Source organism: Podarcis gaigeae (genome assembly GCF_964106915.1).
Source record: "Podarcis gaigeae genome assembly, chromosome: 14".
NCBI classification, from domain to species: Eukaryota; Metazoa; Chordata; class Lepidosauria; order Squamata; family Lacertidae; genus Podarcis; species Podarcis gaigeae.
Genome location: NC_139690.1, coordinates 34299789 through 34316086, shown reverse-complemented (window position 1 = coordinate 34316086; position 16298 = coordinate 34299789). Strand labels below are relative to the sequence as shown.

General features: G+C 42.4%; 1 protein-coding gene across 17 annotated transcripts in view; it reads left to right on the top strand.

Moving 5' to 3' along the window:
- Positions 1 to 16298, top strand: part of RBFOX1 (RNA binding fox-1 homolog 1) — a 1459852-nt gene that overhangs the window by 51652 nt on the left and 1391902 nt on the right. The gene's annotated exons all lie outside the window — the stretch shown is intronic.

The window sequence follows — 16298 nt, the reverse complement described above, 5'->3', positions numbered from 1 at the left end:
TACCTCTAACGAGCATACCAGAAAGTAAAAAATCCACACCTGGGCCATTCAATGTGTAGCGCTCCCTTTAGATCCATTAACGATAAAATCTGTAGTTGTCTGTTTTCTTGGTGTGGCCTTGCAGCACTTTTGGATGACTGAGAGATTACAACCCTACCATCCAGTCTGGATTTTTAGATTCCTTCTTGACCCAGTGAATAGTTAAACTATGAACTTGTGCACACAGGAGGCAGGGATGGGAACCAACTTGGATGGCTTTAAAAGAGGATTGGACAAATTCATGGAAGAGAAGGCTATCAATAGGCACTAGGCCCAATGGCTGTGCAGTCAGAGGCAGTAATGCTTCTGAATACCAATTGCTGGAAAACACAGGAGGGGAGAGTGTTCTTGTGCTTGTGTCCTCCTTGCACCTGCAAGGAGAAGATGCTGGACCAGATGGGTCCTTGGTCTGGTCCAGTAGTCTCTTCTTATCTTACATTCTACCAATGAGCTGGTTTAAGTATAGGAGCATCTTGATCTGCCACACCATCTAGTGTTCTCTCAATTTCTCTTCTAATCATGGAGAGAACCAGTGACTGACAAGGTAGGGCAGCTGCTCTGGTCCAATGGGTGATTGAAGGCCCCCTTGGAGCTCTGCTATAATGCAATGTGGTATAATATTTTCACTAATATATGCATTTATATGCATACTTTACACTAGCATATGAATTTTTCTACATATTGGCTAGAGAACTGCACTGCAAGAGTCAGAGAACTATGAATTTAGAAGGGTGGCTGTGTTTCAGTCCGCATCTTGTTTTGGAAAGTGAAAATTATTCCAATTTCTCCTAATATATATGCTTGTATGCAACTTCCCCCCAATAAAACACATTTTTGTAAGTTATTTTCATGAATACACACATTTTTATGCACACTGCCAAAGTATATGCATTTTTTGCTCCATTACTTGGCTGGGGAACTGTATGGTCAGATTCAGTGAAGTGTGAATTTGGGTTTGCATATCATTCCAGAAAATGTGAATTAGGTAGGCTCATCTTTAAATGCAAACTGAATTGAGTTTCTCTTTCACCTGTAATCTCTACTGCATTGTTCTTTTGTATCTCCATTATATGCCACTTACAAATAATGATATATGGATTATTAAAATCAATCAATCAATCAATCAATCAATCATCAATCAATAACGTTTAAAAAGGAAGGTTCAATACCTGGGGCTAGAAGTAACACATGTATAGGTCTAAATACATCTTTGCTAGGATTATGTGGCCACATTTCACAGTCTTCAGTCTCTCTGTGTGGATTCAGCGGTTTTGCCAAATCCATCAAAGAGCTAGAATGAGAAACTAAGTCTCTCCAGGTGTGGTGCATGCTACGAGAAAGATATATTGTGTCAGTAAACAGGGATGCTGTTCTGCGATGCCCCAGCTGAGCTATACCTGGGTCTACAATTTAAGCACAGAATCTATCGGTGTCAGCAATACAGAGGAAGCCGTGTTTGTCACCACGATCACATTCTAGCATTGGTGAGGAAGGATGAAATAGATCCCCTGTGTACTATTACTGCAGGAGCCATCTCCGTTAGTATTTATTGAGTGGCACCAGGAGAAGTTAGTCTTTCGGCAGAGAATGGAGATGGAAAGATAGTTACTGATGGTGCAGTAAAGTCCGATAAAGCTTTCAATCTGTTCATTAAAACAGCCTCACAATACCTCCTCCCAGGCAGCCAGAGCCATAACACGTAGATAGCTACAACTCTTTGTTCTTCCCTGGAGCATTTTAAATAATAATATAATAAAATCCAGTCAACCACTGAGTGTTTGAGGACTCTTAGTCCTTCGTGTTATCTTGTCTTCCTTCTTTGTGTGGGGGGCAGACGGGTGGGGATATGTATGTGTTTGTTTGGCCATTACTCTTCATAAATATTTTCCAAGGGGTGTCACACTCTGTGTCTGGACCTGCAATTCCTCTCCTCACTCTTAAACAAGATAACAGTCTAGAGCTAGAAGGAAAGTGCATTGGCTCACACAAAATACAGGCAACTGGAATCTGATTGTAGTGCGAGAGTATCTAATGTTGCTGAGGGCTGTATGTGGCCCTTGGACCACACATTGGACCATCCTGATAAAGAGTAATCTGTGGCACTGTGGGTTAAACCACAGAGCCTAGGGCTTGCTGATCAGAAGGTCGGTGGTTCGAATCCCTGCGACGGAGTGAGCTCCCGTTGCTCGGTCCCTGCTCCTGCCAACCTAGCAGTTCAAAAGCATGTCAAAGTGCAAGTAGATAAATAGGTACCACTCCGACGGGAAGGTAAACGGCATTTCTGTGTGCTGCTCTTGTTCGCCAGAAGCGGCTTAGTCATGCTGGCCACATGACCCGGAAGCTGTACGCCGGCTCCCTCGGCCAATAAAGCGAGATGAGCACCACAACCCCAGAGTTGGCCATGACTGGACCTAATGGTCAGGGGTCCCTTTACCTTTACCTTTATGCCCTGTACAGGGAAGTTCTTAATGGTTGATGTTTTATTGTGTTTTAAATATTTAAATATTTATTTATTGTGTTTTAAGTATTTTGTTGGGAACCATCCAGAGTGGCTGGGGTAACCCAGTCAGGTTGGTGGCATATAAATAATTAACAGGGACACGGGTGGCCTAAACCACTGAGCCTCTTGGGCTTGCTGATCAGAAGGTTGGTGGTTTGAATCCCCATGACTGAGTGAGCTCCTGTTGCTCTGTCCCGGCTCCTGCAAATCTAGTAGTTCGAAAACATACCAGTGCAAGTATAAATAGGTACCGCTGTGGTGGGAAGGTAAACGGCGTTACAATGTTCTCTGGTTTCTGTCACAGTGTTCCATTGTGCGGTTTAGTCCTGCTGACCACATGACCCGGAGAGCTGGCTGTGGACAAACACCGGCTCTCTTGGCCTGAAAGCAAGATGAGTACTGCAACCCCATAGTCACATTTGACTGGACTTAACCGTCCAGGGGTCCTTTACCTTACATAAATAATGAAATTACTACTATTATTACAGTGCACATGCTTTGCTTGCACAAGGTCCCAGTTTCAATCCTCAGCATCTCCTTGGTGGGGTGGTAAAGAATCCTGTTTGAAACCCTGGCGAACTACTGGCTGCTCTGAGTGCCTATTTTTGTGTTAACTTTGCTGAAAGTGCTGGACAGCTCCCTACTTGTTCAACTATCTCCCTGCCTGTATTACTTTACATTGCATTATGTTACAAAGCCTTTAAAGCTTGGGTCCAGGATATCTTAAAGACCACCTGAGCCCTAATATCCCAGCTAGATCAGTGAGATCTTTAGGCAGGAATGCTGTTAACTGTTCCCTGCATGAATGAGACCCACTTGGTATTTTGGGGAAATCAGACATTTAGTGTGGCCACTGCAGCAAGTGCAATGCCCCCTTTTGATTAAAGTCTGCCAAACATCATAGCTTTTTAAAAAAATGTATTTCGAAGATTTCTTGTGTTGAATGTTCATAATATATAATGTCAAAACCCTTTATATCTAACTCATACCTATGCTTTAAAACTAAGGATTGAAACGATAAAGGTGGCCATGGGATGTGGCTGTCTTTTGTGAAATAAAATTTTATTTGATTCTCCAAAACATAAACATACAACAAAACCAATTCCAAATCTAATTATCAAGATTACTCTGAATCTCCTGACTTCCCCATCCCTTCCATGGGTCCCATTGATCCTATTTTCAACTGCATACCACTACTTTTCCAATTCCTAGATTATCTATACATTCTGTTTGTTACATTACAAGTGTGTTTAAAATCCTGCTAATGTTTTGACCGCTTTACAATAATTTTGTATATACATTCTAAACATTTCCCATTCTTTTTTAAACTTCTTGTCTTCTTGGTTCCTGAGCTTCCCAGTTAGTTTTGCCATTTCGGCATAGTCCATCAACTTGATTTGCCATTCTTCTCTGATCAGGGTTGTTTCTTCCTTCCATCTCTGGGGGGAATGTAGCTGTCTTTTGGATAAGCTGCTCAGCTTATGACTTGGGCCTCATCTGCACCATACATTTAAAGTAGTATCATACTATTTTAGACAACCATGCTTTCCCTCAAAGAGCTCTGGTTTCTTCAGGGTGCTGAAATGCATGAGACAGCCCTATTCCTCCCACAGGACTACAGATCACCTAGTTCCCTGGGAAGAGGGGTTGGTTGTTAAATTACTCCGAGAGCTGTGGCTCTGTGATAGGACTAAAGGCCTCCTAACCAATCAGAACACCCTTAACACACCATAGTTCCCAGGATTGTTTGAGGGAAACCATGACTGTTTAAAGTGGCATGATGCTGCTTTAAATGTCTAGGGTTCTCAGTGCTGACTTTGCTGCAGAACTGTACCTGCCAGTTCTTCATAGTACCTCATTGGCTTGGCTGGACCCTGTCTTGCATGAAAGAAGATGAGTGAACTGTAAAGCAGCTGCTGTGGCAGCTGCAAACTGGGCTGAGAAATGGCACAGCCATGTTAAGCAGCTGTAGCCATGCTGGACCCCTGTTTGGGCAGGCTATTGCATGGGAGTATTGTGAGACATAAAGTTTGCAAGGCAAAATGGGCATGTTTATAATGTTTAACTGGCACTAGAGCAAAATATTCATGTTTTTGGTGCTAGTGAGTTAAGTTGGATTTAAGATCCTCCAACAAAGGTTTCAAATTAGCAGTATTTATTTTTGACAGTTTAGCAATTCCCTTTGACATTAAGTACTTAATATAGTTAGATTTAACCTGGAATGAGCAGCCCTGTAGGACAGATTCTATCTCCTTATACTTGATGGGCATAATTACAGATTTGTTCCACTTTATTGAGAATCATGATAAAGGCAAATTGAATTAAGTTTAGGATCCTGAGAGGACAGATCAGGGAAAAGTCAATAGGTATCATCAATGTATAATTGCACTGGATATTCTCTTTCTTTAATTATCATTCACAGTATATCTAATTTAGATCTAATTTTTGCACCTGAGGATTCAAACCATAAATGTGGCAACAGGCATCTCTGATGAGCATCCAGACTAACTTTAAAAAGTAATTAGGAGACCTACAATTCAAAAATAGGTTTGAACACCCAGCACTTGCAGATTGGCATTAACAAGAATTGAGCCAAAATTCATTTCCATGATGAAACATGCATGTTTTGGTGAGGGACAACCTTTCATCAAACAAAGATCAAAAGTATTTGGCTGCATTCAGACATGGCATACAGACATGGCATATATTGTGTTTCACTCGTTATAATGCTAGTGCTTCTTTGCTAACTGCTAACATTCCTTTATGGAACTTTGGCTTTTTTGATCGATATGCCAGCATGCCTGGCTAAATTTTTCAATGGTGGTGAGGGCACCACCCTAAATTTCATCATGGGAAGTTACACTGCAAATCTACCATGATTTCTGAAGTTACTTGCAGATAGATCTCTCCTTCCCCCCTGGAAACTATTAACATGGATATGAGCACAGAACTTCCATTAGATTCCACTAGATTTTCAGAAGTAGATTTTACATTGTGTGAAAGATCACATAAAATGGGGAAATTATCCGGTAAGGAAACACCAGGAAAACAGAATAAAGTCCTGTCTGTATTATAATGTATTTTTCATGAGAATAAAGCAGGTTCCTTACCAGTGAGCTATGGCCCTCCCGGATATAGGAAGCTGCCTTATACCAGTTCAGACCATTGGTTCTTCTTGCTCAATATTGTCTACACTGACTGCAGGTGTCCCTTCCAGGACTCCAGACAAGGAATCTTTCCCAGACATACCTGGATGTGTCAGGAATTGAATCGAGGACCTTCTGCATGCAGAGCTTTGCAATATAGGAAGGAACATAGGAAGCTGCCTGTGCTGCCTTATTCTGAGTCAGAGCTTTGGTCCATTTAGCTCAGTATTGTCTACACTGACTGGCAGTAGCTCTGCTGGGTTTCAGGCAGTGGCCTCTCTCAGTCCAACGACAGACGCTGGGGACAGAACCTGGAACTTCCTGCATGCAAAGCAGATGTTGGATCACTGGCCCTCCCCCTCCTTTGGATTAATCCCAGCCACTGTGATCTGGATAGCTATAGAAAAGCAAAGTACCTACCTGTGCTGTACAGCACACTTTCTTTTTCCTTCTCCCTCTTTGATTGCTACAAATCTCAATCCATTTGCAACTGAAAAATGCCAAGCTGTAACCACTTTGTTGTCTGCCCCATGTTGCTCCATTTTCCTCCAGCTGGCAGCACAGAACCATGTACTTTAATGATTTAGTTCATGGGATTTGATAAAGCCTGAACATAATTATATTTCTTCCCACCCTCCTTGCCTCTCCATTCCTTTGTTCAGGGAGAAGTGCGTGGAAAGGAATCGCTGCAAGTCCCCCACTCCAGTCTAAGTCAAACTGAGCTTTTGATACAATGGGATAAAATGCATCAGAGTTTTGATACGCAAAGCCCCCTGTAATCGGAAATGTACTTTTTTCTCTCCCACCAAGTATACCCCTCCCACGATCTAAATCTATCCTCGTATTCTCTCTTCTTATACTTCATAGACACATCTATTGATTTTCATCACCCACTCGGTTTAGTGAGAATCAGACAGAAGAACCCACATTCTGCAGAATTAAGCCGTTCCCCCCCCCCCGGTGTCTGAACCGGTGGCCAGGGGCAAGCTGTTCCGTCTCTGCTTGGGGCAGAAATTGCTGCTACAAAAGTGAAGGGAAAGAAACTTTTTCCAGACCCAGCACTGCATTACCCTGTGTGCAAACCTTCTGGGGGCTGCATGCCAGTGTGGGGGGCAGAGGTGAAGAGGGGGTGTGTGCAATAGATACAACCCTCTGCAGTGCTTGATTTGTAAATTAGGGTGCATGAAGTCATGCAAAATTCCAAGGCTACATGCATCCTCCTCCATTCTTCAGTCAGCAAGAGGCAAGTTCTTTCCCACTTTGTCTCTCAGTTCTATGGGTTTTTTTCATAGAGTTGCCTGAACTGCTGAACAGGAAGCAAGGGATCAGGAGGGAAAGTGGCCTGTGAAAAAACGTTCTGAAAAGTATGATGCAACAGATGCTTTGTACCTGGCTAAGCAAACTAGGGCAGTTGTTTTTTTGAACAGGCCTGCCCCCTTGGGCAGCCATTTTGTGACAGTGTCCATGACAGAACAGCCTCAACATTTCATGTATGGCCATGGGCTCATGAGGCTGAGGTTCCCTGGTATTTAAGTACCTTGTCCTCAATTGCCCTTAATCATACTGCTTATTAACCAAATCTAACTCGCTGTCTCGAGGTGTAATGTCATCCTGTTTACTGTGTGAACCCTGATTGGTTGGGACGGTCCATGTGACTAATCCAGGGGAAACAGTGGTATCAAATGAAAAGCTAAAGAAGAAGAAGAGTGAATAGTATTTACACAATTCAAGTGTGGTGTTTTTTGGGTAGTGGTAGTGGATAGATTCCTATCCTACTGAAATTTCTAGTTTCTACCAGAATAATTGAAACTTGAGACCATTTAGTGCTGCTGTACAGGAGATAAATGTCACCTGATTCATGTCACACAGTATCAATTGGCAGTTGGTACAATGAATGTGAAGCTGTTCTGGTTTGAGTTCAGCAGGGCTCAACTGCTGTCATGAGAAATAATTGCTGTTTCAACAACAGAGCAGAATTTCAAGCCCTTTCCTACTGCCTGTCTAGACTCCTGAGAGTTAAAATTTATATGCTAATGCTTTCATTTTCAACTATTACTCTCAATGCATGGCATTATACCTCATTTGGCAGCCCTCCTCACTTCCTTCATGGCTTTTGAATCCCATTTTTAAATACGAGGTGGAATAGGTGAGGTTGCTAATTTAACACTCTGAGCTTTTCAAAGAGCACGGTGGCCTGATTCACCTTGGACAGAGAACAGATGAGGACAGAGGATGAGACAAGATTCCTTAAACATAATTTTTAAAAGCCCAGGTGCTTCATACTGGTAGCATTTCAGTGCAAGGTACACCAGTGCCCTGGCCCTCACTGCCCAATGAAGAACTTAAAGTTGGGTTTCAGTTTCTGCCAAATTCTTTAATGCACAGATCTGAGTGATATAGAGGTAAAGGAAGGGTTAAAGGCACAGCAGGTGAATGGCATGGCTAAGCACAAGCTGAGACGTTGATCCAGCAAGCTCCAGGCCCCCTGCCTCTTCCTTTTGAAGAGCAGGGTGGGCACAAGGCTTAGTGTGCTAAATGTCAGGTGCTTCTGGTCTGGACAAGCAAATGGGCACTTCTATAATCTGGCTAGCCCTGTGAGGTTTGTTTGTGCTGATACTGGCATATCTATATCCTCAATGATAAAGATGCTAGCTCAGTATGTGACTTACTCTTAGATGCCTTCCCTGAGGAGACTCCTTACTGACAGGAGTGACTGAAGGAGCTAGCAGCAGTGGTGGATGCCCTCTTGAAGGTTATTAGAGGGTGGCACACCTCTCTGACAACTTGCTTGATCTTCCTCAGGATCCAGCCCCTGACCCACCACCAGCTCTGACATTTATTGAGGCTCCAATCAGGGATGTCTAGCTCCAGAACCCTGATCTTCCCCCACCTCTTCAGGATCTGCCCACCCCCTCCATGACAACTCCATGGGGCTCATGACAATAAGAAGGTTGTACATCCTTTTGGGCCAGTGGGCACATTTGGAGTTTTGGGAGAGCACCTTGGGCACTGGCCACAAATTGGCTGCCATGATGTGTTTGTGTGGTGTAACACAAAATTGCCACTATATGTAAATGAGCCAAAGAGGAAACACAACCGCGAGGTGGTGCAGGCATGCACCACCCCTCCAATCAGCTGTCCCCATTAATGGGGGCATAGGCACATACATCAATCACTGCTGTGCTCCCAGGGGGAAGCTCTTTGCCCCTGTCTTCTCTTCAGAATGGAAGATGGGTGGCTGCCTAATCTTGGTATACAGAAACTAGGTTAGTAATCATGTCATGACCTAGGAAGGTATGGAAGGAGAGAAATGAGGCCAGAGGTTGACCTCATATATTTTGCTACCTGAAGCCAAATGCAAGATGGTGCCCTGCCCATTGTATGTTCAGAAGCCCACTGAACCAGTGGAATTGTAAATGAACATTGGTGATTTCCTCTATAGCCAGTGTGGGGAGCAGCAGCCCTGATGACCAAATATAGTCCTATAGGCCTTTCTGTCTAGTCCTTGGGACTCTCCACAAGCCACAACCCACCCAAGCCACACTCACACCAGCCCAGTTCTCTACCCACTTCAAACATTTTTGCTTGGATGGAATGCACCCTTGAACTCTGACCGTCTTAGCTTGCCCAGATGGAGGGGGATGATAAGTAGGTATGAATAAACTAGCCAAAGTTCAGAGGCCAAATTCACATTTGTTGCTCTGTCCACTTTTGCTTCTGCCTTGGCCCACCAATGGAAGGTTCCACCTGGAAGGTTGCTTAGGAGGGAATGCTGTCCTTGGGCTGAAAAGGGTTCTTCACCCCTGCCTCGCACCATCTGAGGCAGCCACTTTGCCTAATGGTGGAACTGGTAAGGCATGTGATCTTTAACGCACATTAATTTCACCACCCTCACTCCAGTGTCTTGTGAATTGCTCCACAGAGAATGTCTAAAAGATGTCTCAATGGCATATGAATAATATACTTCCTGGATATAGTAGCTGGTAAACCTCAGCTGGTGGAACTGTTTCAGAATTTGATTTATTCTGAACAAGATAGCCTAGAAATAACTGTTTAATAAGGAGTGTGTGTGTGTGTGTGTGTGTGTGTGTGTGTGTGTGAGTGTGTTTGAGACAAATCATTATGCAAACTTTTACAGTTGTATCTTGGGTTACACACTCCTTATTTCGTAATTTGTAAACTGGGAGAGTTAGCTAGCACAGTGGTACCTCGGGTTACATACGCTTCAGGTTACAGACTCTGCTAACCCAGAAGTAGTATCTTGGGTTAAGAACTTTGCTTCAGGATGAGAACAGAAATCGTGCTCCAGCGGCGCAGTGGCAGCAGGAGGCCCCATTAGCTAAAGTGGTGCCTCAGGTTAAGAACAGTTTCAGGTTAAGAACGGACCTTCAGAACGAATTAAATTCTTAACCTGAGGTACCACTGTATTGTAACCCCAGGCTGTAGATTTTGCTAGCACACATCCCACTTGGGTTCATATTAAGGAATGCTTGTCCACCTCTGCTTCTCACAGTTGACCCCTGAGCAGTTAGAATGTTGTTGAACTTTCCATATCATCACAGTAAGATTTGCTATTGGTTTTGCTTATTTTACTAAATCAAAGCCAGGGCTGTGACACCCCTTTTTCCAAGCTTCTGTGTCATCTCAGTTACTAATGCCCCCCAGTCTGAAATAGCTGTATGTGAGGTCTGACAGCTTATGTTATCTAGCCCTTAACATTTATTTTTGAGTTCCTATGACTTTTTATTTGGTAAACCAGCAGAACTATTTCCTCTCCCCTCCTGGTAGATCTATGTATTCTGTGCTCCAATTTGATTCACTGTTTGTTATCCCAACATCCATGAAAGGAGCTTTAAAACGGTATTCACTTGCAGAAAATTGGAGTTCAGAAATAGGCTATAGATGGATTAGTGTTCTAAAATATCAGACTTTATGGCACACACCTGGATTCTCTCAAGTCAGTAACTGGTTCACAGTAGCTAAGAAAGAGTCTCTGAATCCCTAGGGGCACCAGTGATGCATGCTGACTGCATTCGGGTTTAGCTTTCTGCTGAGACATTCCACACTTTATCCCGTGTGCTTGGCTATAATGCTAAAGTTTCTCCTGCAGAGGATGAAGATTAATCAGCACAGCATATGGTGCCGTTAGAAGCTGGTAGAGGTGCATTCAGATGGCAGGAGGAACGAGCAGCAACAGTGACATTGCAAAAACCTAACCGCCTAGTAGTTTTTATTTTTTGATGTGTTCTTGTGTACTTTCATACATAATCTAATTAAGAAAAACAACAACAGAATTCACACCGAGGGAGCTTCCTCGGGTTGAGTTAAAATAAACCACAAACTTTCAGTTTGGATTTCGCCACAACTGAGCAAAACACAGGAGCACAGACAGGCTACATTATGTAGTTAATCTGACCCACAAGTCCAGTGTTTTGAAAACACTGACTGGCAGCAAGTCTCCAGGGTTCCAGGCAAGGAGTTTCTGAATGCAAAGTAGATGCTCTGTTACTGAGCTACAGCCCTTTTAAATACTCTTTTAAAATATATGAGGGGCGATTTTGAACAGAAAAATGGCTGGCGCAGAAAGGATTAATTACATCTCTTCTCCCTGCTACTGCTCTGCTCAGAAATGAAGCCTCCCAAGACTGCTTTTCACTTTTAAAAGTGTGGGCTTTGTTACACATGCATTTGCCCCCACACTCATCTTTACAAAGAGCAAATATGCAGAATTAAAATAAAAATGTTTTGCTCCAGTTGCAGAAAACCAGAGAGTAACACCATCCCTCATCACATCTTAAAACAATGAGGCAGAAGTGTTGTTTGTTTCAAGTAGGACCAGGGTGCTGTGTTAAAAAGATAATACAAACAAAGCATCTGCTTTTAGCTCTGCAGACTCTGAAGAAATGGAATGAGCATTCACAATCCTCCAAATTGCAAACAAACAGTGGGATAATTAAGATGCATATGGCTCATGACATTAAGCAGCCTTTGTGAACTGTTAATTAAGATTTCATCGGTTCCATCTTTTATTCCAGTGGAATTAGAAGATGGGTGTTAAAATTTCTAGCAGATCTTTCACCACTTCCTGCCTCAAAAAGGCAATCAATGGATCTGCATATAATTTGGTGTAATTTGACATGATCATTAAGACAAGCAGAATTGGGAGACATAATCTCGACATGTCAAGGTTAATGGACCAAGTCTGAGATGAGTGGGATTGACTGCCTTCTGAAGCCATTTTTTTGAAAATGTCAGATACGATCTCCAAAGGTGGTGTTGGAAACACCTGCACAGGGGTCCCTGCTTATAAATTTTCCCTCTCTCTTAGATAGAGAAATTGAGGCATGGGGTTGGATTTTCAAAAGTTTTCCAACTTGTCTATTAACACTTCAAAGCATTCTCTAAAAGACAGAATAGCAAGCCATTTATGGATTAATTCGCCCAAGTACAGGTGCCATGATGGCTCTTACCTGGAGTCCTCGGATGATTAACTAGAGACTCAATGGGTTGAAGTTCTTGAGGAGCATGCATGATCCCCTGAATCCAATGCTGAGGTCTCTGGGTTTGTATCTAATGGAGAAACCCTGGAACTGTCAGAGGAGGAGGCAAGTTGGTGCTCTAGCACTCAAGAGCACTGGAACCAAAAACACTGGGTCCATACTAAAGAGGGATGGCACAGCATGCATTTAAAGATGCCAGAGTTCATAGAATCATAGAAGTTGGAAGGGACCCCAAGGGTCAGCTTGTCCAACGCCCTGCAATGTAGGAACCTCAGCTAAAGCATCCATGACAGAGGGCCATCCAACTTCTGTTGAAAAACCTTCAAGGAAAGAGAGTCCACCACCTCTTATGGGAGTCTATTTCACTGCTGAACAGCTCTTACTGTCAGAAAGTTTTTCCAAATGTTTAGTTGGAATCTCCTTTCTTGCAACTTGAAGCCATTGAAATCCTACTCTCCAGAGCAGGGGAAAAGCCGAGTTACCATTCAGAGTAGGAGTTATCAGTCTACTCAAGAGTAAGAAATCCCTTGACTTCTATCAGCTGAAGCTAAAGTGTGGCTTAAGAGACCAGAGTACTGTATATAAGGCCTCCTTCAGGTGTTTGAAGCAGTCTAACTCACTGTCTCTTTGTTTTGGGTGTGCTGAGGGTTGTTAGAAGACCACTATTCTCTTTTTAGAGTTAAAATTCCCCGAGTTCCCTGGGAAGAGGTACTGGCTGTTAAACTACTCTGAGAAATGTAGCTCTGTGAGGGGAATAGGGGTCTCCTAACCATTCCCAGTGCCCCTGAGTAAACTACGCTTCCAAAGGTCCTTTGGGGGAAGGCATGATCCTGCTTTAAATGTATAGTGCTGATGGGCCATAATGTATGTATGTATGTATGTATGTATGTATGTATGTATGTATAGGACTATATTGTGCAGGGAGGCAGAATTCTCCACCTTTGTAGGGGAATGAAATTCTCAGGAAAAATGCCTCAGAAAATTCTGTGGAAGTTTGGCTCGTTTAATACTGATTGCCATTTTATATTGCTTAGGTCATATGGATTGTTTCCCCCCCATGCTTTTAGCAATTATTGGTGTAAGCCACCTTGGGTCCTGTCAGGGAAAATGGCAGAGAATAATAATAATAATAATAATAATAATAATAATAATAATAATAATAATAAATGAAGGAATTAAGGGAATATAGAGAGGGGGACTGGAAGAAATGAGGGACAAGCCCATTGCTTCTTTCAACAATATTAACATTATTAAAGACTGTGTTGGTCCAAGTTTGGGGCAAGTTCTGTTTGGTGAGAGAATCCCAGCACAAAATATGCAGCAAAATAAAGTATGGAAACATAGGCTATTAGACCTTTAAATTGTGCCCTTGTGAGTCTCAAAACGTCCCTCTTCCTCCTGCAGTGGGAAAAACCCATGTTTGGTAAGTTAAAAATTGGTTTACTTACAAACTCTCTAAATGCTAGATTCAAGTGCTTCAGAAAGTTGCACAGGCAGTAAAACTTGATGGTGAAAGTTCCTAAATTATTGTTATAGGAATTCAAGTGGCTTGTGAGAGTCATGCAGTGTGAGCTTGGAGCAACTAGCCCAGACCTCACACACCGTGCTTCTTTGGTAGACTGAAGGGGAACAAAGGCTCAATTACCTAGTCCCTCCCCAGGTGAGCTAATCCTGGCAGAACAGCTTACTCTATTGTCTTAACCCATTCATGCATTAATTAGATTTAAGCATGTTGGCTTTATGAGGCTGGTTATCCCACATACTCCTTAAAATGGCAGAATCAGAAGTGTGGATGAGGCGATGTTGCATTAAAATGCAAGCTGAACAAATTTCTTCCCCGTCTCCAGCACACTCCCGTAAAATTTCCCCATATGTTGAGAGACTGTGCTTTCAGTTTCTTACTTGATCTTGTTTTGCCAGTGCTCATCGAAACAAATGAAAATCCTTTCAAAATGCCTTTCATGATCTTTAAAGGAGTCACCCATCAGAGCCTGCCTGTTGTTGCAATTGCAAAGGCTTTTTGTATGAGTGTCAGTGTGTGTTTGAAGTCCAAGTGCATGCCAGCATTACAGATGAACATTTGCAGATTGTTCATGAATAAAATATGTATTTGTACTGCTATGCTGGCTGCGAATGCTACTCATTTCAAAAGGTACATATTTGACAATAATCGCCAGCAAACGGACGTGACTTCGGATTGTCCTGTTTCGCCTCTTGACATTTCAAGTCATCAAGTGGATCCTCCTAAACCAAGTGTGTGTTGTACACACACACACACACACACACACACACACACACACACACAGAGGCTCGGTAGCAGGGAGTGATGGGGCTTCCTTCTGAGTAGACATACACAGGATTGAACTGTTAGGGTTGTGTCCAATGTTAGGCATACACAGAGCACATTGATTGAGATTAATAAACACAGGCTTGGGACTGCAAATGTCAGTGGGCTTACTCTGAGTAGAATGAAGCTGGATACAACCAGTTTCACTATCTTTGTTGGTATGGGAAGGCAAGAGGCATCATCTTGGGCTACAGACTTTTATGATTAAAATAATAAATAATAATTAAAAGTACTGCAATAAAGTAAGACAACAACAACTTATTCACTGTTAAACATTAACTTTGAAAAATACATAATGGATCATTTTATCAATTTGTGTCTCTTTAGATACACATAATAACAAACAGCATATAATACATACATCATATTCAAAACACACGTACCTAAATTCTGTGTCTTTCTGTGTTAGTTCTAGAGTGATAAATTTATATTGAATCTGTAATACATCACTTTAAATAAATATTTGAAACCTTTTATAAAATTTATATTGGTGATGCTACAGTACAGAACAGATGAGGCCAGCTACTCATTTGACCAAAGGGATAAGCTTTGCAGTCTTGCTGGGTTGTAGGGCTGTGGACTGTATTCAGCCCAAACCTGAACTGAATCATACTGATTTGGAGACGGTCCCAGACCACTGCAGATCAGATCTGGCCAATTGGAGTGATCCAGGGCCCTGATGGGCAAAGTGTTGTGTGGTAAGGAGGAGTAACAGGTAGCCCCAGGACATTTCCTCAAAAGTAGCACAATGGGGAAGCAGACCCCAGCAGGATTGAATCCTCCTCTCTCCAGCTGATACTCTCAGTTACACTCTTAAGAGTTCTTTGGATTTACATTGCTTGCTTCTGATGTCATATGACCTCAAATGAGTGATAGGTGGGTGTGGCCTACACAAAACCCCCACGTGGGCTAAATTGGCTGGCGGTTCTTTACCCCTGCGCTACAAGGAAATGCAGAAAGTAAGCTGCCCATCAACTCAGTTGGCATTTTTTAAATGGAATATTTGCTTGTGGCCCAATACTAGGTGGTCATTTGACCAATCAGTATGACAATCTTTGACCGGGTAATTGACCAGCATGCCAACATTAATGCAAGAACTTGTTGCGGTTATGTAGCAATCCAGAAGAAATATTCTAATGGCACAGTCTGTGTGCAGTTGTTACAGTGACCGTTAGAATTAGCTCAATTTCTTTACAAAATAATACTTCCTCGTTTTATTTTATTTTTAAATTGCCCATCCTATAGGATGAAATGCACTTTAATTCCTCTTTATCCAATTAAAGTGCTTTAAGCCTCAGTGCCAAATCTACCCCAGCATAATTGCTCTAATCCTTTAGGAGTACTCTAAAAATCTCTTTCATTCCTTTACTGTAGTTAAATTGTTCTCATTCAAGAGGTAAAAAGAGACAATGCAAGAACAGTTATAATGCACCCCCTCCGTATTTTTACCATCATATATTATTAATTATAGATACTCCACTCCTACCTACCCCCACCCAAGTTCCATCAAGAGTGAGCAAGTTTGGAGCGCTTTTGGGGAGCATTGATTTTGAATATTCACCATTGTTCCCAAAATGTTGTTTTGTAAGGGCAGATAGATACTTTTACTGGTGATGGATGAAGATGCTTTGCAATCCAAAGACATGTCAAAGTCCTGTGTTTCCCTTTCCAAGAGACTGTACAACAGGCATAAGCAAACTTGGCCCTCCAGATGTTTTGGGACTACAACTCCCATCATCCCTGGCTAACAGGACAAGTAATCAGGG